Source organism: Dermochelys coriacea, chromosome 9 (assembly GCF_009764565.3).
Source record: "Dermochelys coriacea isolate rDerCor1 chromosome 9, rDerCor1.pri.v4, whole genome shotgun sequence".
In the NCBI taxonomy this organism is placed as follows: Eukaryota; Metazoa; Chordata; order Testudines; family Dermochelyidae; genus Dermochelys; species Dermochelys coriacea.
The window spans coordinates 73315025-73341612 of record NC_050076.1 but is presented as its reverse complement, the minus strand read 5'-3'; positions in this window follow the sequence as shown (position 1 = coordinate 73341612).

Here is a 26588-nt window from a genome sequence, read left to right as displayed (position 1 = left end):
CACCTAAAAGATAAGTAACAGCCAACATGGATTTGTCAAAAAAAAAATTATGTCAAAACAATCTAATAGCTTTCTTTGACAGGGTAACAAGCCTTGTGAATAGGGGGAAGAGGTGGTATATCTTGACTTTAGTAAAGCTTTTGATACTGTCTTGTATGACCTTCTCATAAACAAACTAGAGACATAGGGATATAGCCTAGATGAAGCTACTATCAGGTGGGTGCATAACTGGCTGGACCACCATTCCCAAGGAGTAGTCATCAGTGGCTTACATATCCAGTGGGGTCCCACAGGGTCAGTTCTGGGTCTGCTTCTGTTCAATATCTTCATAAATTATTTAGATAATACCATAGAGAGTACATTTATGAAGTTTGTGAGTGGTACCAAGCTGGGAGAGGTTGCAAGTGCTTTGAAGGATAGAATTAAAATTCAAAATGATCTGAACAAACTGGAGAATTGGTCTGAAGTAAATAGGATGAAATTCAGTAATGACAAATACAAAGTATTCCACTTAGGAAGGAACAATCAATTGCACACCTACAAAATGGGAAATGACTGCCTAGGCAGGAGTACTATGGAAAGGGATCTGGGGGTTATAGTGAATCATAAGCTAAATATGAGTCAACAGTGTAACACAGTTGCAAAAAAAAAAGCAAACATCATTCTGGGATGTATTAGCAGGAGTGTTGTAAGCAAGATGCCAGAAATAGTAGTTCTACTCCACTCCGTGCCGATAAGGTTTCAATTGGAGTAATGTCTGGCAATATTGAAAGAAGAACAGGAGACATCTGACATAGATTTAATCAGGTCTCAACTTTATTATTAGATGTCGGGGACTACCCAGCAGACAAAAGTGTACAGTGCAGGTAACCCCATGTTTATTTCATAATTACCCAGGGGCTTTTACCATCTCCCCATCTTTTTCCATCCTGGTCCTCCAGCAAATCCATTGCTGGGACCTTACCATCTATCCCTGCTGGTAGGAGGGTTAAGGTGGGATGTAATAATGGGGTCTGTCTCCTTGCCATAACAATCATAGGAGTCCCCAACTGCCTCCCACTCCGTTCCCTCCTTTACAAAACATGTCTTTTTAAGTCCTTTTCCAAGCCATTTATCCGGTCCCTCTATACCTTTCCTATGGAGTACCTGCATTGGACATATAAAATCATTTGTATAGTATTTATGCATTACAGAAAGTATTGTGGTTTAAAAACATTCTTCACAGATAAAGCTTTATCTAAATTTTACATTATTAGAAATTGGAAGCTTGGTCTTCCTAAGAGTCTTGTTTTATAAAATTCACACTTCTTTACAAACTGTTTAAAAAAATCCCAACTCTTTTTCAGATAATGAAATCAAACTTGTCATGTTTGTAGCAATTCATATGTCAACTATACATTTCAAAGTTTAAGTCAATTACTCTTTCCACTCAAGAGATGCAATTGTCTGAACAACAGTTATATAACCCAAGCACTACTCTTATTACACAGTTGCTATTCAAGCACCACATAAAAGTATGAATTTCCAAGTATGATGCATCTAATATAGAGATAATAGTACAGTAAACAGAAAGAGAATCTAGTGAAAAATAGCACACATACAGTTTCATATGATATAAATGATGAGCCCAATCGCAGTTGCATTGTAATCAATGTGAGTTTTCCCATTAGCACCAATGGGAATAGAAGCAGGTTTGAAACAAGAGCTAAAAGACACATTTATAGTTGGCAACAGAAGAAGGGAGTGTTAAAGATTCACTGAGCTTTCTTGTTTTGTTAATGCTCAAACTTTATTTTTAACATGCAGTCTGAAAGTTATATTGTTGGTGCTAGCAATCAAACTTTTTTGTACTTAAAAATGACATATACTGAGACTTTGGTGATGGGAGTATGTGGCTAAGGCTTCTATATGCCATTTTATTACAGAATAAAGAGAACATCTGGCAATTTTACTGATTTCTGATGTTATTTTGCATTCTTTTAATTAATGTATACTGCAGTACAATATGAACTGCCAAAAACTGGAGTGCCTGAACTTTTCTAAAAGAAACTTGACTCATCTTTAAGATAGTTTCCATTTATACACTATTGAATTATGATGAAACCAAGAAAAATCTATAATGTTCTTTAACAGTGTATTCTTAGGAATCTTACTGACTTGGATAGGGCCATGATTTCACCACTTGAACCAAAAAGTCAGGGGAAGATCAATACTCAAAGTTCTAGATCTAAATCCAAGCCTATGATCAGAACTAGTTCTGATCCAAAACTGGAAGTGATTTATTTCACATTTCTGATTTCATGAGGCCCAAATCCCAAATCCATTCAAAACAACTATCCAATTTTTCTTGGTATTTCTGCCTTTTTGTGCCAAAGTATGCTGAAATTTCAGATTTCAAGGTAGTCAAAGCCAAACCTGAAGCATAGACCTGATTGGCCTAAAAAAGGCTAAATATGAGGTATCATGCTTTCCTTCTTAAGCCATATATCTGACATTTACAAACAGAGAGAGCCTCAACACAGCACTTTACAGCATATCATTGCTGTACAAATGACAACTGTGTGTAACATCATGTTTGGCATATCACAGATTGTTGAGACTGCCTCCTAACAAAGTAGAAATATTCAGATAAGCTCTGTTGCCAAGCATCAAACCTATAAAACAAATTCATAGGATGCTAATACTGCTGACAATTGAATGCATACATATTTAAATAGACTGGTTAGCAAAGCGCAAGGAGACAGGAGTGACATTTGCTAAGCTTTACTTTAATCAACCTTGTGACAGTAAGACACATATCTGTTTAAGAACAAGGACCGTAACCAAACACATCAAAACATCTCTTCTTTTTTGCTCTTCTATAAACTAATCCCAACTCAAAAAAATATAGTCTACAAATAAGAACCTGGTTACAACATTTAGGTTGTTAAAAGAAATCTGTAATTTCTCTCCCATTGCATCCTATTTACCTTAATATAATCTCAGAGACATAACTGCAGCTGGAGTCATCTCAATCAAGAACACTTCATTCATATGCAACCCCTTCCCGCCCCCCCAAAAAAAACCCAAAACAAAAAAACAAAACAAAAAACAACCTCAACAGAAGGGCAAGCTGTATATTTAGTCAATGTAATTAAAGCAGCTGAAAGTCAGAAGGCCAGGGTTCTATTCCTAATTCTCTGGTTGACTTGCTCTGTTATTTAGGTAATTAATCTATCCTCACAATGTTATAGTTTTCCTGATAAGCAAAGCTATCACAAAGCATATGTAGAATTATGGTTTGGCATTCCTCTCATAATTTTGCATACCTGGATCTAGCTTCTTTAAAATGGAAGATGTTTGGTTCATTAAATTGGAAATGTAATACCTCTACAGCCCATAATATTTTTATGTCTACCAAAGGTAGCAACCCCAGTGAAATAAACAGTATCTTTTTTTAATGTCAGCCATCCATTCATTGTTCTAAAATGACAGGAACTGTATGGCCCCAAGCAACATTAAAGAGCATGAAGAAAAAAAAGTTTGCTATTGTATTTATAAATAATGATTTAAGTATGTTTTGATATTCTATTAGGCTTTCCATAGAAAGCACACTAGTCCTTAAAAACTGTGGGATGGCAGTAGCCATCATAAATCTCTTACTATTAGATACATTTATATCTCTATAAAAGAAAAATTATGAAGAATTTTCTTGTTGATGTATAGTAATGTCTTACTTTCTATTAGCATTCCAAAAGGCAACAGTTTGCTTGTGTTTCTTTAAGTGGATTTTGAGCTCATGAATAAAGAAAAAGAGTCCTGAAGAGTGTTCTACTCATTGTACAGACATCCAAAGAAACAAAACTAGTGAGAAAGAAGGAACCACTCTCTTGTGCCCAATAAGGTTTTCACTGCTGTTTGTGGGTCCTAAACTGGTCATAGGAGATGGGTGGAGGTGGAAGTTCTTTTGGCTATCTTAGTTTTAAATTTAGAACATAAGTAATACATTAAAATAATTACTTACAATTTTTAAAAGTCTTCCTTCAAATAATAAACCATTTTCATCCAACATAGTTCTAGGAAAAGGAATATTGCATTTTATTCTTTCAGCATGTGATTTATTATTTTTCTTTCCATGTGACATCATCTTTGGGGAAAAGATGCTGTTGACATATCATGACTGACAGACATGATTTTTATAAAAAACAAGGTCTCAGCTTTATCAAACAAGCATGAAAATGAACACTCTAGATGTATGTGCCCTCACCAGACTAATTTACATCATAATACTGATAAGCACACTGAAGTTCTGACTTAAGGCTACCTTGTCATAATCAAAACACTCTTCCCCCAAAACACTTATCACTTTATGGGTGATCGCCTATGGGGCATCATCAATGTTCCTCTTCCCCACCTCCCTAAGGATCCCTTTAACCATTATGAAGTCCCTCCTCCAGACTTCAACATGAGTGTAATAAAGCAAGAATGAATGATACAATGGGGCCTGGTGTAGGTGCATATCCCTTTCCCCCATTAATCTGTTTAAATATTTAAAGTTTAACCTGCAAGTGATACTTCTAACCTGATTTCCAAATTGCTTGTATGGCTTGGAAGGCAATTATACATTGTCATTCCACATTTTGGAAGTGGCTATCTATTACAAAGGTGTGACAAAGAATAAAGACTATTAGGCTTGAGGAATATAAATAACTATCCAAGCAAAACCTAACCAAACTGTTAGCAATTACAGGATCTATTTACAGATAAACGCCAATTTCCCACAAAACACAAAAAATCTCAAAGGACCTCAAAGTCATTCAATCAGAAAAACAAAGAGCTTAATAAGAAGACAGGCACATATAAGTCTAAACATAAAAAGAAAAGGAGTACTTGTGGCACCTTAGAGACTAACAAATTTATTAGTGCATAAGCTTTCGTGAGCTACAGCTCACTTCATCGGATGCATTTGGTGGAAAAAACAGAGGGGAGATTGATATAGACACATAGAGAACATGAAACAATGGGTTTATCATACACACTGTAAGGAGAGTGATCACTTAAGATAAGCCATCACCAGCAGCGGGGGGGGGGGGGGAAGGAGGAAAACCTTTCATGGTGACAAGCAAGGTAGGCTATTTCCAGCAGTTAACAAGAATATCTGAGGAAAAGTGTGTGGGGGGGGGGGGGATGGGGCGGGAGAAATAACATGGGGAAATAGTTTTACTTTGTGTAATGATTCATCCATTCTCAGTCTCTATTCAAGCCTAAGTTAATTGTATCCAGTTTGCAAATTAATTCCAATTCAGCAGTCTCTCGTTGGAGTCTGTTTTTGAAGCTTTTTTGTTGAAGGATAGCCACTCTTAGGTCTGTAATCGAGTGACCAGAGAGATTGCAGTGTTCTCCAACTGGTTTTTGAATGTTATAATTCTTGACGTCTGATTTGTGTCCATTCATTCTTTTACGTAGAGACTGTCCAGTTTGACCAATGTACATGGCAGAGGGGCATTGCTGGCACATGATGGCATATATCACATTGGTAGATGCGCAGCTTGTCACCATGAAAGGTTTTCCTCCTTTCCCCCCGCCCTGCTGCTGGTGATGGCTTATCTTAAGTGATCACTCTCCTTACAGTGTGTATGATAAACCCATTGTTTCATGTTCTCTGTGTGTCTATATCAATCTCCCCTCTGTTTTTTCCACCAAATGCATCCGATGAAGTGAGCTGTAGCTCACAAAAGCTTATGCACTAATAAATTTGTTAGTCTCTAAGGTGCCACAAGTACTCCTTTTCTTTTTATGTTTATGTTACAAAAACTAGACAAGCCATTTACAACACACACTTTGCTTCTCTACAAAAGAAAAAGGACACTAAGCTTCTAAACTACTACATGCCACAAGGGGCCACAACAGTGGTTCCCATAACCCACCCAGCAATATTGTTAATCTATCCAACTATACTCTTAGCCCAGCAGAAGAATCTGTCCTATCTCGGGGCCTCTCCTTTTGCCCCTCCACCCACACGAACATGATACAGTTCTGTGGTGACCTAGAATCCTATTTTCGACGTCTCCGACACAAGGAATATTTCCAACACACCTCTGACCAACATATTAACCCACAGAGACCTTCCTACCAACACTACAAAAAGAAGGATTCTGGGTGGACTCCTCCTGAAGATCGAAACAGCAGCCTGGACTTCTACATAGAGTGCTTCCGCCGACGTGCACGAGCTGAAATTGTGGAAAAGCAGCATCGCTTGCCCCATAACCTCAGCCATGCAGAACACAATGCCATCCACAGCCTCAGAAACAACTCTGACATCATAATCAAAAAGGCTGACAAAGGAGGTGCTGTCGTCATCATGAATAGGTCAGAGTATGAACAAGAGGCTACTAGGCAGCTCTCCAACACCACTTTCTACAAGCCATTACCCTCTGATCCCACTGAGAGTTACCAAAAGAAACTACAGCATTTGCTCAAGAAACTCTCTGAAAAAGCACAAGAACAAATCCGCACAGACACATCCCTAGAACCCCGACCTGGGGTATTCTATCTGCTACCCAAGATCCATAAACCTGGAAATCCTGGATGCCCCATCATCTCAGGCATTGGTACCCTGACAGCAGGATTGTCTGGCTATGTAGACTCCCTCCTCAGGCCCTACGTTACCAGCATTCCCATCTATATACGAGACACCACTGACTTCCTGAGGAAACTACAGTCCATTGATGATCTTCCTAAAAACACCATCCTAGCCACTATGGATGTAGAAGCCCTCTACACCAACATTCCACACAAAGATGGACTACAAGCCGTCAGGAACAGTATCCCAGATAATGTCACGGCTAACCTGGTGGCTGAACTTTCTGACTTTGTCCTCACCCATAACTATTTCACATTTGGGGACAATGTATACCTTCAAACCAGCGGCACTGCGATGGGTACCCGCATGGCCCCACAGTATGCCAACATTTTTATGGCTGAATTAGAACAACGCTTCCTCAGCTCTCGTCTCCTAATGCCCCTACTCTACTTGTGCTACATTGATGACATCTTCATCATCTGGACCCATGGAAAAGAAGCCCTTGAGGAATTCCACCATGATTTCAACAATTTCCATCCCACCATCAACCTCAGCCTGGAACAGTCCAAACAAGAGATCCACTTCCTGGACACTACGGTGCTAATAAGCGATGGTCACGTAAACACCACCCTATATCGGAAACCTACTGACCACTATTCCTACCTACATGCCTCTAGTTTTCATCCAGATCATACCACACGATCCATTGTCTACAGCCAAGCTCTACGATATAACCGCATTTGCTCCAACCCCTCAGACAGAGACAAACACCTACAAGATCTCTATCATGCATTCCTACAACTACAATACCCACCTGGAAAGTGAAGAAACAGATTGACAGAGCCAGAAGAGTACCCAGAAGTCACATACTACAAGACAGGCCCAACAAAGAAAATAACAGAACGCCACTAGCCATCACCTTCAGCCCCCAACTAAAACCTCTCCAACGCATCATCAAGGATCTACAACCTATCCTGAAGGATGACCCATCACTCTCACAGCTTTTGGGAGACAGGCCAGTCCTTGCTTACAGACAGCCCCCCAATCTGAAGCAAATACTCACCAACAACCACACACCACACAACAGAACCACCAACCCAGGAACCTATCCTTGCAACAAAGCCCCTTGCCAACTTTGTTCACATATCTATTCAGGGTACACCATCGTAGGGCCTAATCACATCAGCCACATTATCAGAGACTCATTCACCTGCGCATCTACCAATGTGATATATGCCATCATGTGCCAGCAATGCCCCTCTGCCATGTACATTGGTCAAACTGGACAGTCTCTACGTAAAAGAATGAATGGACACAAATCAGACGTCAAGAATTATAACATTCAAAAACCAGTTGGAGAACACTTCAATCTCTCTGGTCACTCGATTACAGACCTAAGAGTGGCTATCCTTCAACAAAAAAGCTTCAAAAACAGACTCCAACGAGAGACTGCTGAATTGGAATTAATTTGCAAACTGGATACAATTAACTTAGGCTTGAATAGAGACTGGGAATGGATGAGTCATTACACAAAGTAAAACTATTTCCCCATGTTATTTCTCCCCCCCACCCCACCCCACCCCCCACTGTTCCTCAGATATTCTTGTTAACTGCTGGAAATAGCCTACCTTGCTTGTCACCATGAAAGGCTTTCCTCCTTTCCCCTTCCTGCTGCTGGTGATGGCTTATCTTAAGTGATCACTCTCCTTACAGTGTGTATGATAAACCCATTGTTTCATGTTCTCTGTGTGTCTATATCAATCTCCCCTCTGTTTTTTCCACCAAATGCATCCGATGAAGTGAGCTGTAGCTCACAAAAGCTTATGCACTAATAAATTTGTTAGTCTCTAAGGTGCCACAAGTACTCCTTTTCTTTTTGCGAATACAGACTAACACAGCTGCTACTCTGAAACAAGTCTAAACATAGTAACATGAACATTGGGACTCTGAAAATCAGTAGCCATTCAGCTCACAAAATGAATGGATAAACTGGTGGGCAAGATGCCACAGTGATAAGAAAGAGGCCAGTGAACTTGTAACAAGCCACCTTCAGAGGAGCCATATATAATCAGGAATCCCCCTCATGCAGTGGTTTAAATATCTGTAAAAGTGCATGTAGAATGTGTCAAATTAAGCCATGTGTGTCACTAATTAAAGTGAGTGCAACTTTAATAGGCCTTAAGCGCAAAAATCTGTTCATTTTAAAGGAAGTACTTACAAATACATTGGGAACAGTTACCTGTAATTATTGTAGCCTTCAGGATTTTGGTCTAAAAATCCTGCAGACAGGCTGCTATAGCAATAAAAGCCTAAGCATGGTTTATTTTTACGCAGTCATTATATCAAAGCCTGCAAGTGACACTATAGTTAAAGATCTGATACCATTTCCGTTATAAATCACAGGTTTTTTTGTTTGTTTGTTTGTTTTTTAATTTTTTTTAAAATGAATTTCAATGACTGCAAATGGTATCAGAATGACAGCCCGGAAAACTGAAATTCTGCTTATGTACAGAACAAGGCACCTATTAAATTTTTGTTGGACTCAGCGCCAAAAGACAGATAGGTTATAACTGTGCAGAGTTCCTTGACTCTTCTCAAAACTGGAAACACTACATCCACTTTTAATTTTCATTACATTGAGGGACCCTTGAAAATGAGTTTCCACCCCCCCACCCTTGTTGGAAGATTTACAAACACCATTGACCAGTCTTAGTACACAGCAAGATGCATATGGAAACAGGTAGACTTCCATGGCACACTGAGCACATTTCAGCCTGCCTATTGCATAAACTGCAGACCATATTTATAAAATCCAAGACCCAAATGTGAGATGCAATGTGTGATAAAGACCCAAAATGGGAACAGTAAAACCATTATTCACACAAGAAACTTAAAATGCTGTATGGTTTATTTTAAGTGTAAATAAATATTTCTGACGTAAATAATATTCCACAGTAAACATGAGGAGACACCACCATTGCGAGGAACATAGATAATGTTGTAACTAAAATGAGAGAAGTCTCTTGGATCAAGGGCCATTTGAGAGTTACCTGTGGAGCATGTTCAGGTCAGTCTAGGGAATACATGCCAAGAGAAGGATGTGGAGGAGTTTGGGCAGCTGAGGAATCAGAATGACTGAGCACTTATGGCTCCTGGAGATTGTTTTTATCACAAGGGGAGGGTTTGCCTAACTGAGTAAAAGCAGCAGGGCTCAGGCAGGCTTCTTGCCTGCATGCTGTGGCCCCCCACCTCTCCTAGAAGCGGCCGGCAGCTGGCATATCTCTACGCACCTCTGAGGGGAGGGGGACTGAGTGTCTCCATGCACTGATGTGCCCGCAAGCGCCACCTCTGCAGCTCCCATTGGCTGGGAGCTGTGGGGATGGTGCTGGGGGCAGGGACAGTGCACCGAGCCTCCTCTCCCTCTCGCCAGGGCTGCAGAGATGTGCCAGCAGCTGGCTGCTTCCGGGAGTGCTGTGGAGCCATGGCATGCAGACAGCCTGCCTGAGCCTTGCTGTGCTGGGACCCCCCTTAGTCCAGGGCCCTGGGCAGCAGCCCCTAAAGCTCCTGTGTTAATCTGGTCCTGATCTGCTCCTGTGCTTCTTTGTAACTGAGCCCTCCAGCTAGGTCACTATATATATATATATATATATATATATATATATATATATATATATATATATATATATATTATTCCTGAGGGCATTCTGTGCCAAAAAAAATTTGTGTGCCAAAAAAATTTAAATTCTGCACACAATATGTTAAAATTCTGCAAACTGTATTTGTCAAATAAATGTGGAGGCTCCAGCATGCCAGTAGAAAGTACAGGGCATTGGCTGCACAGAGGTGGGAGATCACTGTGCAGCTTCCCCCATATCCCCTGGGACATAAACTCAACAGTGAGGCTGCACTCGACCCTCACACAGCTGCGAAGAGCAGGCCTGCCCCAGAAATGCCCCAGGGCCCTGCCCCTCCTTGTTGGAAGGCAGGCTCAGCAAGGCAGAATCCAAGTGTGGACAGACTTAGTGTGGGGGGATCCACTTCTGGGTTGAGAGGGTTCTGTATGGGGAAATCTGGGTGCAGGCAACTCAGTAAGGGATCTGGGTGCAAGGGGCATCTGGATGCACAGGGGCTTGTTCAGGGGTTCTGGGTACCATGGTAAGGTGACTGCAGGGTGGTCCAGGTGAAAGTGGTTGGGGATCAGCAGAGAGGATCTGGGGGTGGAGGACAGAGCTTGGCAGGGGGGTCTATGTGTAGGGGGCCCAAATGCTGGTAGAGTTGGGCTCAGTGGGTGGGGATCCAAGTGCAGCTGGTTGGGTCTAGATGGCATGGGGATTTGGGTGCAGGTGACTCATTGGGGTGTTGCAGGTGCAGGGGGAGTTGGGCTCATTGTGTGGGGGTATGAGTGCAGGGCGGTAAGGGTCAGCATGAGGGTCTGGGTATGAGGAGGTCTGAATGCATGGGGGCTGGGCAGATAGAGGTTCAGCTCCCTGTACAGGGATCCCTACCCATGCAGCTGAGGAGCAATGGGTGCAGGAAGTGGGGGAGAGGGAATTTTCAGAGCTTCCTACAGCTTGTCCTCTCCAGCCCAGACAGGACTAGTAGCTGAGCCCAGCGCAGGGTAGGAGTCACCAGTCAGGTCTTCCACAGTCCCACCTCCTGTCCCACAGTGATTTGTCTGTCTGCTGGCTGCCCTGGGCACCCAGAAGATAGTGCTGAGGAGGATTGCATACTGCTCTTGTGGCTGCCCTTTGCTTCCCCATCAGAAATTTATTTTTCTGCGGGGAAGCAAAGAAATGTGTGGGGGACATAAATTCTGCACATGCAGAGTGCCACAGAATTCCCCCAGGGGCATGAACTCTTACAGTCTCATATAGTCTTTTCCTTCTAGAGTAACCAAATTCCACTGGACAATCTGCCCTTGTGCCATCTCTGGCAGTCTTCTGTAAGTCCTGGTCTGTTCCACTTTCCCTGTGGCTTGTAGGGGAACCTGGGCCCGCCTGCTACTCTGGGTTCCAACTCAGGGATCCTACAATCAGCAGCCAAGGTCTATACTATCTCAAGCCTCGCTGCTCTTTTCCTGGGTTTCTTCTTAACTCTGCCTTCCACAGATTTTCTTCCTTACACCTCCCCTAGGTAAAACCCTAACCATAGGGCTAGGATCCCAGGGCTTTTGCTCCCCCCGGGGTTTCCTTCTGCCTGCCTCTCTGTGCCCAGAAAGTGACCACAGACACTGTCCCTAAAACCTATTCTGCTGTCAACTTCCTGACTTCATTCAAGCCCAGCCTGCTTCTAGCCAGTTGGGCTTCATCTTCAATTTGTGCATATCAGTCAAACCACACTCTCCCCCAGGTTCCCCTTCTAAGCCACCTTAACCAATTCAGGGTCAGTGTGGGGTGAGCTTCCCATCACAGCTTGTCTATCTGTTTAAGAGTGAAGTAGAAGAGGAATGATATTTTCCACTTAATAAATTGAGTAACTTTTAAGTGCAATATGCAATATTGAATAACAAAGTCAATATGGATCTATTTTGGGTGAGATCATATATTGAGATTATCTACCTCACATGCAGATTGCCCCATAAAATTGAAGGTTTCTTGCATACTCTGAGTTAAGCAAAAATGCTTCTTTATCAGGGCCCAATCCAAGTCCTAGTAAAAGCAACTGGAATCATTATATTGACTCCAGTAGAGTTGGGTTTTGCCCTCAGAGAGGAGATGTTTTGTAGAAATGCCTTGTGTGGAGACCATCTTCCTGTATTTCTGGTACAGTCTGATCTACTTTCAAGAAAAGCCATCCTTATTTTACATCATCTTCCCTCCCCTGCCAAAAACAGCTTACATTAAGAGGGCATCACTAACTTAATGACTAAAAAAATATTACATGGATGTTGTAAACATCACAAAACCAAGAATTTAAAACCTAGGGAATTCAGAGTTATGATTCATTGTTGTGCAAAATTTCATACAGATGTTCCTTGTTCCCCACCAAAAATGAATATATGTGTTTACTGAAACATTTTGTGAATTCTTGTTGAAGTCAACAAAATTGTTTTCAGGGGGGAAATCCCCCAAATCAAGATGCCATATTTAGACATTTTCAGAATGAAACATAACAATTTTTGCTTCAAAGTGACTTTTGGTTTTTAATGTTGCTTCAAAGTGGTTTTTTTTTAAGGTACAAAACCTCAACAACAACAAAATCCCTTTCATTTGAGTGATTTTTACCTTAATACTTTTGTTATGTGTCAACCCAAAACTATATTCTATTTATATAAATATTTAACTATATATATTAGCCACCACACTATAAATAAATAAATTAAATAAATCAGTTATTTGCACAGGCCTACTAAGGTTACATTTAACTCCTCATTTTTTTACCTTAACATATTTTGTTGGTACCTAAACTAGTTTAATGCTGTCTTGTAGTGATGCTATATAGTAACCCAGGATTATGACTGAGGCATTTTAGTATCTGTGATCCCATATTAGATTACATTGATTTTTAAAGATTTTTTAAAAAATATTTATTTCCCCCCATGGTTGCACTATAGGGTAGAGCTAAGATTTTTCAGTGCCTTTACTGCATTTCCTACCTTAACACACTGGAATTTGTGCATGTGTGTGTGTGTGTGTGTGTGTGTGTGTGTGTGTGTGTAACCTTAACTCTAAATTGTAAATTAACTCTTAACTCTGAAGTGCCTGCAAATAAGCTGCAGAGGAAGGTTGGTGATTGATTACCTGTTGTATCACAATGACCCCACCTAAAGAATTATTTGAACTTTTGACTTGAGCTGTCTTGACTTGAGCCAATAATATTAACAGCTGCTTATTTAGTACTTTATTTAGTACTTTACATCTCAAAGTGTTGATAAAGGAGGTATCATCCCCATTATACAGATGGGAAAACTAAGGCAATAAGAGGCAACAATTGTTAATAATGTACCTTAATTACAACCTTTATTCTTCAAGTATGCACAAGATTTCATTTAAATTTAAAAATATGGAAGGTTTGAAGTATCTGTTGTTTCATTAGATAAATTATGAGAAAGTAGAGATTTATACTTATGTTACATTCCTTAAAGAACCTATTTTTAATTAATTAGTTTACATTTAAACTAATGTATTTACTTATAAATGTTCAGAAAATTCATTCAATACTCAAAGAGTTAAGGTAGTAAATTTGGGGAGATTTTGTTATATTTTTCATACAAAACAAAGATACTGAATAGCTCCCTTAAGTGCAAAATGGAATTCGGCTTTAACTCTGGAGTCAAGACATTGAACTTCTTCTGTCTATCACACTCTGGAATTTAGCATCTATCACAGCAAGAGAAAACTTGGCTTCTTTGACCTGCACTACAATTACTAAAAACAGAAATAGAAATACAAAGCTTGACTGGTCAGGTGACTTTTTCCTGGCCCAGTCAGAACATAATAGACACATGAGCACTTTTTTACTTGATTAACTTGTTGCTAAAATTAGGGAGGCACCATAGTCTAGCACATATGACACCAAACTGGAAGTCATGATTAGACCTGCACCAAAATAATAATAATAATAATATTTTTTTAATGAAAAAGTGTACTTGTGTAGGGGGGCTGGGGCAAGGAGGAGGTGTTCTCATTTTTTTACTTGCTCTTGTCAGGAGACCTGGGGTGTAACCTCATTTCCCTTTTCTGTGTCTGTTTCCTCTTCCACCACTTCTCTGTCTTGGAATCTCTTCAGAGGTTTCTTACTATATATATATATATATATATATATATATATATATATATATATAGTGCTTGGCACAATGAGGCCACAATCTCAGAGGGGACTTTCAGGTGCTATTGTAATGCAAATAATAAAACTCTACTAATAAAATAATATAAAATTATTCTTTAGCACCAGCTTGCTTCTGTTAACAGTGGATTTCACCAAGCAGGCAGTAAACTAACCCAAAAACCATCTGGGTATTTAGGTCCTGATTCAACAAAGCACTTAGGCACATGCCTAACTTTAAGCAAGCAGTTAAGCCCGAAGACTTAAGCACAAGTTTACAATTCAAATCACATTTAACTTCTCTCCCGAAAAGGAATAAAGTTAAGCAAGTGCTTAAAGTACATGCCCAGTTGTTTTGCTGAATAGGGTCTTAAAAGGGAAAGTTAACTTACTGTACATCTACATACAACACGTGAATCAGCACTATCCTGCCTCACTGATTCCTATACTTTTCTGGTGTGTCTGTAAAAATGCACGCACTTAATAAATCTGTTCTGGGAGGTCATCGGAATGGTACCTCTATCACCTTTCCACTGATTTTTATTCATTAATTTTATATTTCCTATAAGCAATTTTAAAATAAATTACTTTTCATTTCACTTTAGCAGTATAAAGTAGATATCTAATGGGAAATTTTCCATAATGAACATTTGCTCACTTTGGACAGCTGCCTGTTTACATATGATCTCCTTTAAACCCACTGAGAATCATTACTGTCAGCTCCCTAGTTTTAGTCTCCTCATATTTAATCTGTATGTTCTTTAAATGCAAAGCATGTTACGCTTACTGTTCAAACTGCAGCATTAGTAAACTGAGCCCTCATTTGTGTGCGCATGTGGGTGAACTGGGTGCCTCACAAAGGATTCAAACAGATGCCTTGGCTTTAATGATATTTCTAATCATCTCACTTATGCCCCAAGGATATTTTTTTAATGCTTTATACTCCTGTCATGATTTCCCCTCTGCAAAGTGCTATTTTAAATCCATTTTTTATATTTGAACTTTCTTCAGCATTAGTCTTTTATCAGTTCAGTTTTTCTGAACTCTCACACACTTTCCTGCTACCCTTGCTCATTGGTGGTGTCCACAGAGGTACAGATGACAACAAACTGCCATTACCATGTGCTTTCCTCCTTGTATTCCGCACTGAGAGATATATTGTGATTTTCCAATGATAAAAGACCAGTCAAATTCCTCCCCTGACTCCCTCCCCCCATTTTATTTCTGGTATAAAGCAATAATTTGAAGTGTATGCAAAAAAAAAATTCTTGGACTGTGAGCCACTAACCCTGTTTGTCACACCCCCATTTCCTTATTTAACTAACGAAGGTGGGATCCAGATTTTGTAAGTCAAAAATAAAAACTTCCATATCCCCAAATAAACATGTTAAACAAGCAACTGTTTTTTCACATATGAAATTCTTCAGATACCTCATAACTTCCTATAAAGCAAAGAGCCTTTATGTTACACACAAAGCAGCAAGGCAGCCATCACAAGGAAAGAGTAAAATGTCAAGCAAAAGTCACTCGCCCTTAACAATTCAGCTTATGTACATGAAAATGATTGCTCAGTCTCACTGGCTTGAGACAGCTATACAGAAATAAAGTGGAGGCGGGAGGGAATCTATAGTTAGAACATGATACAAAGTGTAAGAGAATTCACCATTATTAATATATCAATTCCCAGTGTACGGTAGGTGTAGGTTTACACTCCAACTGACAGAGAAGGATTTTAAAAAAAAGTGAAGCCATGGCAAAACACGTTACCTTATAGTAGAGGATAAACTGATGTTTAAGAGGAAGATTTTTGAAGACACTGAATGCTACACGAGGGGTGGGGTGGGGAATTGTCAATGCTGAAATGTTTTCAAGACTGTGCAATGAAAATTATGGGCTTTATCATGCAGTATTTACTTAGGCAAAACTCTCATTGAATTCGGGGGAGATTTTAGTGAGTGAGGCTAGAAAGAGTTGTTCCATTCTTTTGTTCTGGCTTCACAGCATAATAAGGAACAGTTTGAGTTGTCTGATTAAAAACTATATTTAAATTATAGTACCAGATACTGTCGACAAATCACTACCAGGACAAATCATGCAAAACTGAACTGGAAATTTACAAATTGACAAAGACATTGATATCTGCTGATTCATAGAATCATAGAATATCAGGGTTGGAAGGGACCTCAGGAGATCATCTAGTCCAACCCCCTGCTCAAAGCAGAGCCAATCCCCAACTAAATCATAGAATCATAGAATCATAGAATATCAGGGTTGGAAGGGACCCCAGAAGGTCATCCAGTCCAACCCCCTGCTCAAAGCAGGACCAAGTCCCAGTTAAATCATCCTAGCCAGGGCTTTGTCAAGCCTGACCTTAAAAACCTCTAAGGAAGGAGATTCTACCACCTCCCTAGGTAACGCATTCCAGTGTTTCACCACCCTCTTAGTGAAAAAGTTTTTCCTAATATCCAATCTAAACCTCCCCCATTGCAACTTGAGACCATTACTCCTCGTTCTGTCATCTGCTACCATTGAGAACAGTCTAGAGCCATCCTCTTTGAAACCCCCTTTCAGGTAGTTGAAAGCAGCTATCAAATCCCCCCTCATTCTTCTCTTCTGCAGACTAAACAATCCCAGCTCCCTCAGCCTCTCCTCGTAAGTCATGTGCTCTAGACCCCTAATCATTTTTGTTGCCCTTCGCTGTACTCTTTCCAATTTATCCACATCCTTCTTGTAGTGTGGGGCCCAAAACTGGACACAGTACTCCAGATGAGGCCTCACCAGTGTCGAATAGAGGGGAACGATCACGTCCCTCGATCTGCTCGCTATGCCCCTACTTATACATCCCAAAATGCCATTGGCCTTCTTGGCAACAAGGGCACACTGCTGACTCATATCCAGCTTCTCGTCCACTGTCACCCCTAGGTCCTTTTCCGCAGAACTGCTGCCGAGCCATTCGGTCCCTAGTCTGTAGCGGTGCATTGGATTCTTCCATCCTAAGTGCAGGACCCTGCACCTTATCCTTATTGAACCTCATTAGATTTCTTTTGGCCCAATCTTCCAATTTGTCTAGGTCCTTCTGTATCCTATCCCTCCCCTCCAGCGTATCTACCACTCCTCCCAGTTTAGTATCATCCGAAAATTTGCTGAGAGTGCAATCCACACCATCCTCCAGATCATTTATGAAGATATTGAACAAAACGGGCCCCAGGACCGACCCCTGGGGCACTCCACTTGACACCGGCTGCCAACTAGACATGGAGCCATTGATCACTACCCGTTGAGCCCGACAATCTAGCCAGCTTTCTACCCACCTTATAGTGCATTCATCCAGCCCATACTTCCTTAACTTGCTGACAAGAATGCTGTGGGAGACCGTGTCAAAAGCTTTGCTAAAGTCAAGAAACAATACATCCACTGCTTTCCCTTCATCCACAGAACCAGTAATCTCATCATAAAAGGCGATTAGATTAGTCAGGCATGATCTTCCCTTGGTGAATCCATGCTGACTGTTCCTGATCACTTTCCTCTCCTCTAAGTGCTTCAGGATTGATTCTTTGATTCTTTGAGGACCTGCTCCATGATTTTTCCAGGGACTGAGGTGAGGCTGACCGGCCTGTAGTTCCCAGGATCCTCCTTCTTCCCTTTTTTTAAAGATGGGCACTACATTAGCCTTTTTCCAGTCATCCGGGATTAATGAGGGATTTACCATAGCCATGTGTTTTTGCTTTCTGTGAACATTTCTGAGATTGAATTTTAGGATGTACTGAATTGCCTTTGGAAATGCTTATGCATTTATCCCATCAATGAACATACCACCACCATGAGGATTTATCAGAATAGTATCTGAACACCACAGCTCAGACTGAGAAACACTGAGTATTGACAAAAAGAAAAGGAGTATTTGTGGCACCTTAGAGACTAACAAATTTATTAGAGCATAAGCTTTCGTGAGCTACAGCTCACTTCATCGGATGCATTTGGTGGAAGGAGACTATTCACAACCTGTAGATTTTTGTAATTCATCAAATGTACCAAAAGCAACACAAATCTGCTAATAAATATTGTATTAAAAGGGGAAGATCCATAAAATATATTTCTTGTGAATTATATTCTTGGTTTTCCACCGTAACATCCAAACAATTCTCAAGGTTCTCCATTTTTGACAGTTACTGCTCTGATGCAGGTGAACAACCTTCATATTGGATTTTAAGCTTTTGTTAGAAGTTGATCAAAGAATTCATTGCCATTTAATGATGGAAAGGACAAAAGTGCCCCTCCTCTTGTTCTTAATTCCCACTTTTGGCAAGCTTATTGGCTGATCTCAGAGATAATGTTTCTAAATCATCTCAAGTCTTTGCTGTTGTCCTGTACATTGCATTTGTCAGAGTTAGATAGTCTGCCAACAATTACAATATAGTGGTATCTGAATTACTACAGTTTTTCTGTATATTTTTAATAGGAGATATTTCTGGTAGCTGTGTGGAAGAAAATGGCAAATGTGAATTTTTAATGGTTCCTATACTTTAGATAAGGATCTGTTTGGAAGAAGGATTTTAAAAAAAATGTGTTCATGTATATTTACTGAGCTCTCTCTCTCTCCACATACACACACACTTATAAAATCCTGAGCCTGAGTAGGCAAAACAGGTTATGCTCCATGCTCCCCTGCTCAGATCTCTCTTAATACTGTGTCTACAAGGGGTTCTCCTATTTAGTAAAGACTGGAGAATAATCTGGATAATTTTTAATCTTGGATCTATTGCACATACTCTCAGAAATATGGCAGTTCTGAGTATTCTATTTCTCTGATTTGAAATGCAGAAGAGAGAAAAGGATAGTTAACACTCACATGTTTTAAAAGCATCCAATTGTCAGAAGAATTCACTCTGACCATAAAACCTTTATTTTATTCATTCATTTATGTTTTAATTAAATAGCATATTTGATCCTCTATCTTTGGGTTTTCTGAGAGCTTAACACCAAAAGCATTTTTATTAATGGACAGTTCCTGAAATGGCAACCTGTGTAATCTTTCCAGACTCCTGTTTTGTCATTACCAACATTCATTTCATGTACACTTTGAAAGCTAGATTCAGAAAACAGGCCTGGGGAGGATGATGTATCAGAAAATGGTGTCAAGTCCCTAGCTAGCATTAAGATGGGGGTGAGAGAGGAACTGTCCTCAGATAAGGAACAGTTTTGCTTTCAGGCAAGATAAGCAAAGGACAGTATCTAGCAGATCAAAAATCAGAAAATGCTTGGGAAGGATGCAAGGCAGGGTCAAGCTGAAGTGACATAAAAGCGGGTTAAAATGGAACTCTGCAAATAAGCATGCCTTTTGCTGCACAGTAGCTGGTTAACGGTACCAACTACCATTTCATCACCATTTAATCATGGTGAAATGCCTATGAAAACTGGTCTTTGTTTGCAAGAAGCATTTGCAGTAAGAACAACAAAAACAACAAAAAGTTTCCCTCTCTAAAACGTTTTTTCCCCATTTTCCCTAGTAATAAGGACTCTGTTGTTCTGTCCTGTCTCCTGTTTTCCAGCTATTGTGCAAAATTATATGCGTTGCCTATGGATGACAATCTATTGAATTTTCAAGTATATATTAATGGTGAAATTTCTTATCAGAGTTTTATTAATATAATGATTAAAACTAGACTATGTACTGGGGTCAAGAAATGAAAAGACCTTGATGTATTTTCTTCATATTTTAATTGGCTATGAAGCCTGAAAAGTGATAAAAAACTGAAGTAGTTTGTGTGATTGAGCGTTTTATGCTGTTTATTTCTATATATTTAGTTCTCCTTGCTCCATGTTCCTCTCCGTTCAACCACAGGAAGGAAAACTGGAGAACCAACTTTTAGGAATTTTCAACATTTTTCTTTTAAAAAGTGAAAAAGTCATTTAACCATTTAGAGTCTCCCCTCCCCCTTTCTCTCCCCCCCCCCCCAAAAAAAATAAAAAGCAGCAAAGAAAATTGTACTCTCAGTTTGTGCCTGAAATGAAGCTTTCTGGTAGAGAGCAGGATTTTTTTTTTGGTCTAAATCAGCTACAAACATTTTTTTTAATTTTCCAACATCATTTAAAATCTCTCCTTGACATTTGTTATTATGGAAAAAGTTTAACACTGAAACTGGGATAGTTTTAGTTTGCTTGAACAATTATATTCCACTTAGTAGGGGTAAAAAGGAAATAGCTTCCAAACTCTCCTCCTAATTTATATCACTCATAATTTTCATCTGTATGGTAATTACTTTTGCTTACAATGGTAGTGTTAATGGTTCTTACACTTTTTGAAGGTTTGGGAGGGAAAAGCAGTGTGTGTAGGGGTGGGGAGTGGTGTTGGGCTCTTGAATCTTCTCAGAAGAAATTATATTTTATGAAAATTTGCTTGGCTGAAGAGGAGAACAACAATACACTGTCCTACATTCCAGTGCTTTGTTTATGATATTCTTCCAGTAATTTACAATATGACTATATGGGGTGATTAAAAGCAAATGGATCAAGCAATGTAACAAACACCTTGTTTAGCCTACTTTATGTATGTAATTTCTAACCAAGAAGATGACAAATAGCCCCAGAGTCAGTCCTGGTAAGTAGATTTAATTCCTCTGCTTTATCACTATAACCTATGAGTATCAAGGCAGTATAAAGTATTTGCAACTAAACCTGAAACTATGCAAGACTCATTTAATTTGAGGAGGTTTCATCACAAAGTCAGCATTCAGTGGTAATATCTGATAAAGTTCACTAAAAACTTTTGACCAGAATTGGGAAAATCTGTTCTGTTCAATAATTTTAGAATAAAGCCATACATAATGTGCAATATCAACACTGAAGTAGATAAAATCAGTGATTGTCACATTTTCATTATGACATTGTGAATTCTGAAACACAAAGCAAAAAATAGGGCATTGATGGTTACTACAAAGCCATAAGTATTTATACAAACCATTGCCAGTGTAACTGCCACATTTCACAGACTTTTAGTCACTCCTCTACATTGTTAATTATTTATTAAACTGATTTAAGCTATTTCGTTCTATAGCCTGTTAGAAACATATTCTATATCCTGGCATGTCTTGGCATGGACTCCATGTAGTCCAAAACTTCAATCTACTTTTACATTCATCATTTTTGTTTTTGTCTCAGTTTTGAAAACCCATCAGTAATATGAACCATTTCTGATTCCAATTTTTCAAATATAGGACATTCTACCTCAGACATATTCCCAGTGAGCTAATATGGTTTGGCCTGGAATGTTTACTTCCTTCCCTTGCAAGGAAGATTCTAATGGGAAGTATTTTGCCCTCAGGACTCCTGCAACAAGAAGCTGAGCAAAGTACAGAAATGGTTTATAATCAAAGTTTTAAATAAAAGTATATATCTTCAAGACTTCTATGTTTTTATCCATGACAGAAGATTTGAGGAACAGATTGTAAAACTCTCCATTTCCCTCTCTTTTCCCATTCCCCTTACTCCCTGCACACATTCCTTACCTGAATTTTAGACAGCTGGGTTACGAGTAAGTATTAAGCCATCTGGGACTGGCAATCTCATACACTAAATGCAAATTAAATATTTTAATAGTCTCACAACTTTCATGTAAATTCCACCAAATGGTCGTGCTACAGACTCAGTTCTCTTCCAGAAAAGAGTTTCATGCAATAGTGACTAAAGCTATTATATTTTTCACTCCAAATACAATTTGTTAATAAACACTACCTTCTTGGATACTCAACACTTTTCCTGTGTTTTAAATTAATTCAAATTCAGAAAGATGGCACCTCTTAACTCTTTGCAAAGTGAAAATATGATACCTCTTTTTCCTGTACATGTGTAAAATATTTGGCCATGAATGTATTCAAATCTACAACTTTGTATGCAAAGATTGAGACTGAAGGAATAAAATTAACCTGCTTAGAAAAAAATCTCTCCCATTTTCTAATACTTTAAAAACTGAATTTCTGTTTTTCACAAATAGTTCATTACTAATTCTAACTTGTGAACAAAGAGACTGGTGTCTTTCCTGCCCAGTAATAGCCAAATGCTTAGAAGTTTGAACCCTGAGATCTCAACCAAATTTGAAAAAGAAAAAAATACAAAAGAGACAATCAGATTTGGATGCAATATGAATCAATCCAGAACTTTTCTACACTGAGAACTAGAGCTGTCTCAAACATTTACAATAAAACCTTTAAAAATTTGCTTGGTATAAGGATTTGTTAGAAACTTGCACATCAAAAGGTTTCCAAAGCTCCTCAGTAAAAGCAGAAAGAAAAGGAGTACTTGTGGCACCTTAGAGACTAACAAATTTATTTGAGCATAAGCTTTCGTGAGCTACAGCTCACTTCATCGGATGTATTCAGTGGAAAATACAGTGGGGAGATTTATGTACACACACAGAGAACATGAAACAATGGGTTTTATCATACACAGTATAAGGAGAGTGATCACTTAAGATGAGCTATTACGAGCAGGTGGGGGGGGCGCGAAGGAAGAAAACCTTTTGTAGTGATAATCAAAGTGGGCCATTTCCAGCAGTTGATAAGAACGTCTGTTATAATGTTATAATTCTGTTATAATGTTATAATTCTGTTTGAATGTTATAATTTTGAATGTTATAACATTCAAAAACCATTCAGAGAACACTTCAATCTCTCTGGTCACTCGATTACAGATCTGAGAGTGGCTATTCTTCAACTAAAAAACTTAAAAAACAGATTCCAACGAGAGACTGCTGAATTGGAATTAATTTGCAAACTGGATACAATTAACTTAGGCTTGAATAGAGACTGGGAGTGGATGGGTCATTACACAAAGTAAAACTATTTCCCCATGTTATTTCCCCCCAGTCCTCACTGTTTCTCAGACATTCTTATCAACTGCTGGAAATGACCCACCTTGATTATCACCACAAAAGGTTTTCTTCCTTCCGCCGCCTCCCACCTGCTGGTAATAGCTCATCTTAAGTGATCACTCTCCTTACAGTGTGTATGATAAAACCCATTGTTTCATGTTCTCTGTGTGTGTACATAAATCTCCCCACTGTATTTTCCACTGAATGCATCTGATGAAGTGAGCTGTAGCTCACAAAAGCTTATGCTCAAATAAATTTGTTAGTCTCTAAGGTGCCACAAGTACTCCTTTTCTTTTTGAGAATACAGACTAACCCGGCTGCTACTCTGAAACCTGTCATTAATAAAAGCAGAATTAGTTTTGAGTTATATTGGCCAATTAATGGTTTTGCACAGAGATAAAGCAAAGCACTCCTTGCCTCCCATGCATGCACTACCCATTAAGTACTAGTTACTTTAAATCTTCAATTTTTTACTCTCAGAACTGCAGTTCATATAATCTGGAAAGATGACACATTATACTAAGATTTGCTTTACGATTTTTTTAGTTAATTCCAAATCTAAACTCAAATCAAAGCTCAGGGGGATGCAAACCCACATGGATCAAATCTAATTTAAAAAGTCATACACACTGCTAATTTCTTTACTCAATTTAAAATTTCTTTGAGGTTCAAAATGAAAGTTTGATTAATTCCCTCCTCCCCTAATGCCCCCCTTTATTTGTTTGCACTTCTCAACTCACTGGTTTGCTCACTAAGAGAAACAATGAAATTAAATGAATAAAAACAAAAAAAAATTAAAAAAAATCTGAATTGAGATGGAAATACCAGAAATCTCATGCGAAAGCCTGTTCTTTTAAGTTTTCCAGCCCAAAAGCAGTTTAGAGAGGCACTCAGTTTTGGATGTTTATCTGAATCCAAACCCAAAGCCTTCTGAGACTAATCCATCTAAATACCTCTTTTCATTTTAACTGAAAAAATCATTCTTTGGTCTCCTCCTAAAAATTCTGTCTTATAATTTTGTTCATGGAGAGTGACTTCTATGTTTCTAATGTAGGGGTGGCTGTATTTCAGCAATGGAGTGAATGCTGAACATACACAAGATAAGCACTTCAGGATTCTTTGGGATGGAAAAGAATTGGTCTAAGGTACACTCTCATTTTTGGAGGCATTTCACTCATGTCATGTAGGGGCAACTCAAAATACTAGAAAACAGATTTGGCAATGGCTTATTTTCTCCAAACGATTTTATGATTAAGGCCCTGTGTCTTCAATATCTCAACACTTTAATTAGCTGCTTGGATAACTGAATTCTAAAGACTAAAATTTGCTGAATTAGATAGGCAAAAAAATTACATTCTCTAATAATGCTGTGCCATGAAAATTCCACCAGGCATGTCTTTTATCTTCTTTTATATTCACTTTTCCCAGTGTGGTAGCCCATTACATATCTGAATCGCCATCATAGCATTTGTTAAAGTATCATTGAAGTTTATATGATTTATACCATCCTAAAGGGATAGTAATATTCTTATGAAGCATTTAAAAGGTGTATTTTTATGATAATATTGCAGAATATATATTAGTAGATATTATACAGTGAAGAATGTTAAAAGCAGAGAGACTAAAAATGAATATCATATTAGAGTTTATTCTCATAGCAGTTATTCTTGAATGAAGATTTCAGTCCATTACTGAACACTGTATTTAGATTCTATCTGAATTACGGGCACCCCGCTAGTTACAACAGTTTACTATTTTTGAGAAAGACATCTTTCTCTAAGAAGAAATACTTATAAGAGAAAGAATGGAAGAAATGTCTTCCAAAGCTACTTTTAAAAAAATAACATGCCTTTAAAAGGCTCATTTCCCTTTGTATTTAAAAAAAAAGATTAGTTCAATTTAGAGTGGCAGCAAGCTGCAGCTGAGCTCAAACAATGAAGCCCTCTTTACTCAAGCTTTAGCTCAGGAGCTTTCTGCCATTTGCTGTTCATCATAAGCCTTAATTGGAACATTGGAAAGCAGGTAACACCTGAAAGAAAAAACTGTTACCCTCACGTCACCATAAGAGCAAAATATTTTTATAGTTTGCAAGTGTGGCCATCCAACTGGGTGCTAAAGTTAAAATATAATATAAAAGACCTAAACAACTGTGTCACACACTCATTCCAATTTTTCTTATCTTTTTCAGGGCATCCTAGCTGTGATGTGGGCTTTTTGTTTGTTTGTTTTTTACACTTTATTGGTGTCACAAATGCAACACAGATAAGTATAGAGACCAAATTTCTCCCTTCTCCCCATCTCTCACATACACAAATTACAGAAATTAGGCCCACCACATGGTGTGTGATATAGGCATTTTCCATACCACACTCCACCAGCCAACCATGGGGGTGCGGGGTGGGAGGATGGGGAAGGAGACTTAGATCAGAAGTCACCGTAGTCACCTTTCAAGTTTGTTCTAGTTGACGTAGTTATAGATTTTTCTGACAAAAACCCTGGCATAATTAATGTTAATTTATTTTATTTTCTGTTTTTACATGGTGATTGGCCAGAGCTACATTCTTCAGTCAGGTTTCAGAGTAGCAGCCATGTTAGTCTGTATTCGCAAAAAGAAAAGGAGTACTTGTGGCACCTTAGAAACTAACAAATTTATTTGAGCATAAGCTTTCATGAGCTACAGCTCACTTCATCGGATGCATTCAATGGAAAATACAGTGGGGAGATTTATATACACAGAGAACATGAAACAATGGGTGTTACCATACACACTGTAAGGAGAGTGATCACTTAAGATGAGCTATTACCAGCGGGGCGGAGGGGAGAAGGTTTTCTTTGTCCCCACATGACAGAATAGATGAAAATATCCCAGAGAGCATTAACATGGAAGATGATTGGCATAAGGGCCCACTGGGACAACATTTAGTATGGTAACTATGCCACAGACATTTGATCTTCAACATGTATCATACATATCCTACTCAAACCTCTTTAAAACTGCAAGTTAAAAATCGTACAATTTAGTGTATCCTTTACATACCTTCACAGCTAGGTTTTTAATGATTGTGAAGCACTTTAACGTCAGCAGTTGAAATGTGGTATAAAGTCCAAAGTAGCTTTATTTAATTGCCAAGAAAAAATAATTAAAATAAAACAAAATATATTTATATTGTCCTCTAGCAATGCCAAAGAGATGATAATGATCAGGGAAGTTTGTTTCTATCATTCAAAGATGAAAAAGAGGAAAGACAGCTTCTGACCATTTTTGGAGTTCCATTAATATTGCGAGCTGTGCTGAATGGACACTAATGAAGACAGAACAGTAATCAGAAATACTGATTGATGTATGCATTGCATACTTCTCTCCCACCCATTTTTTAAAAAAAAATACTTCAGTAT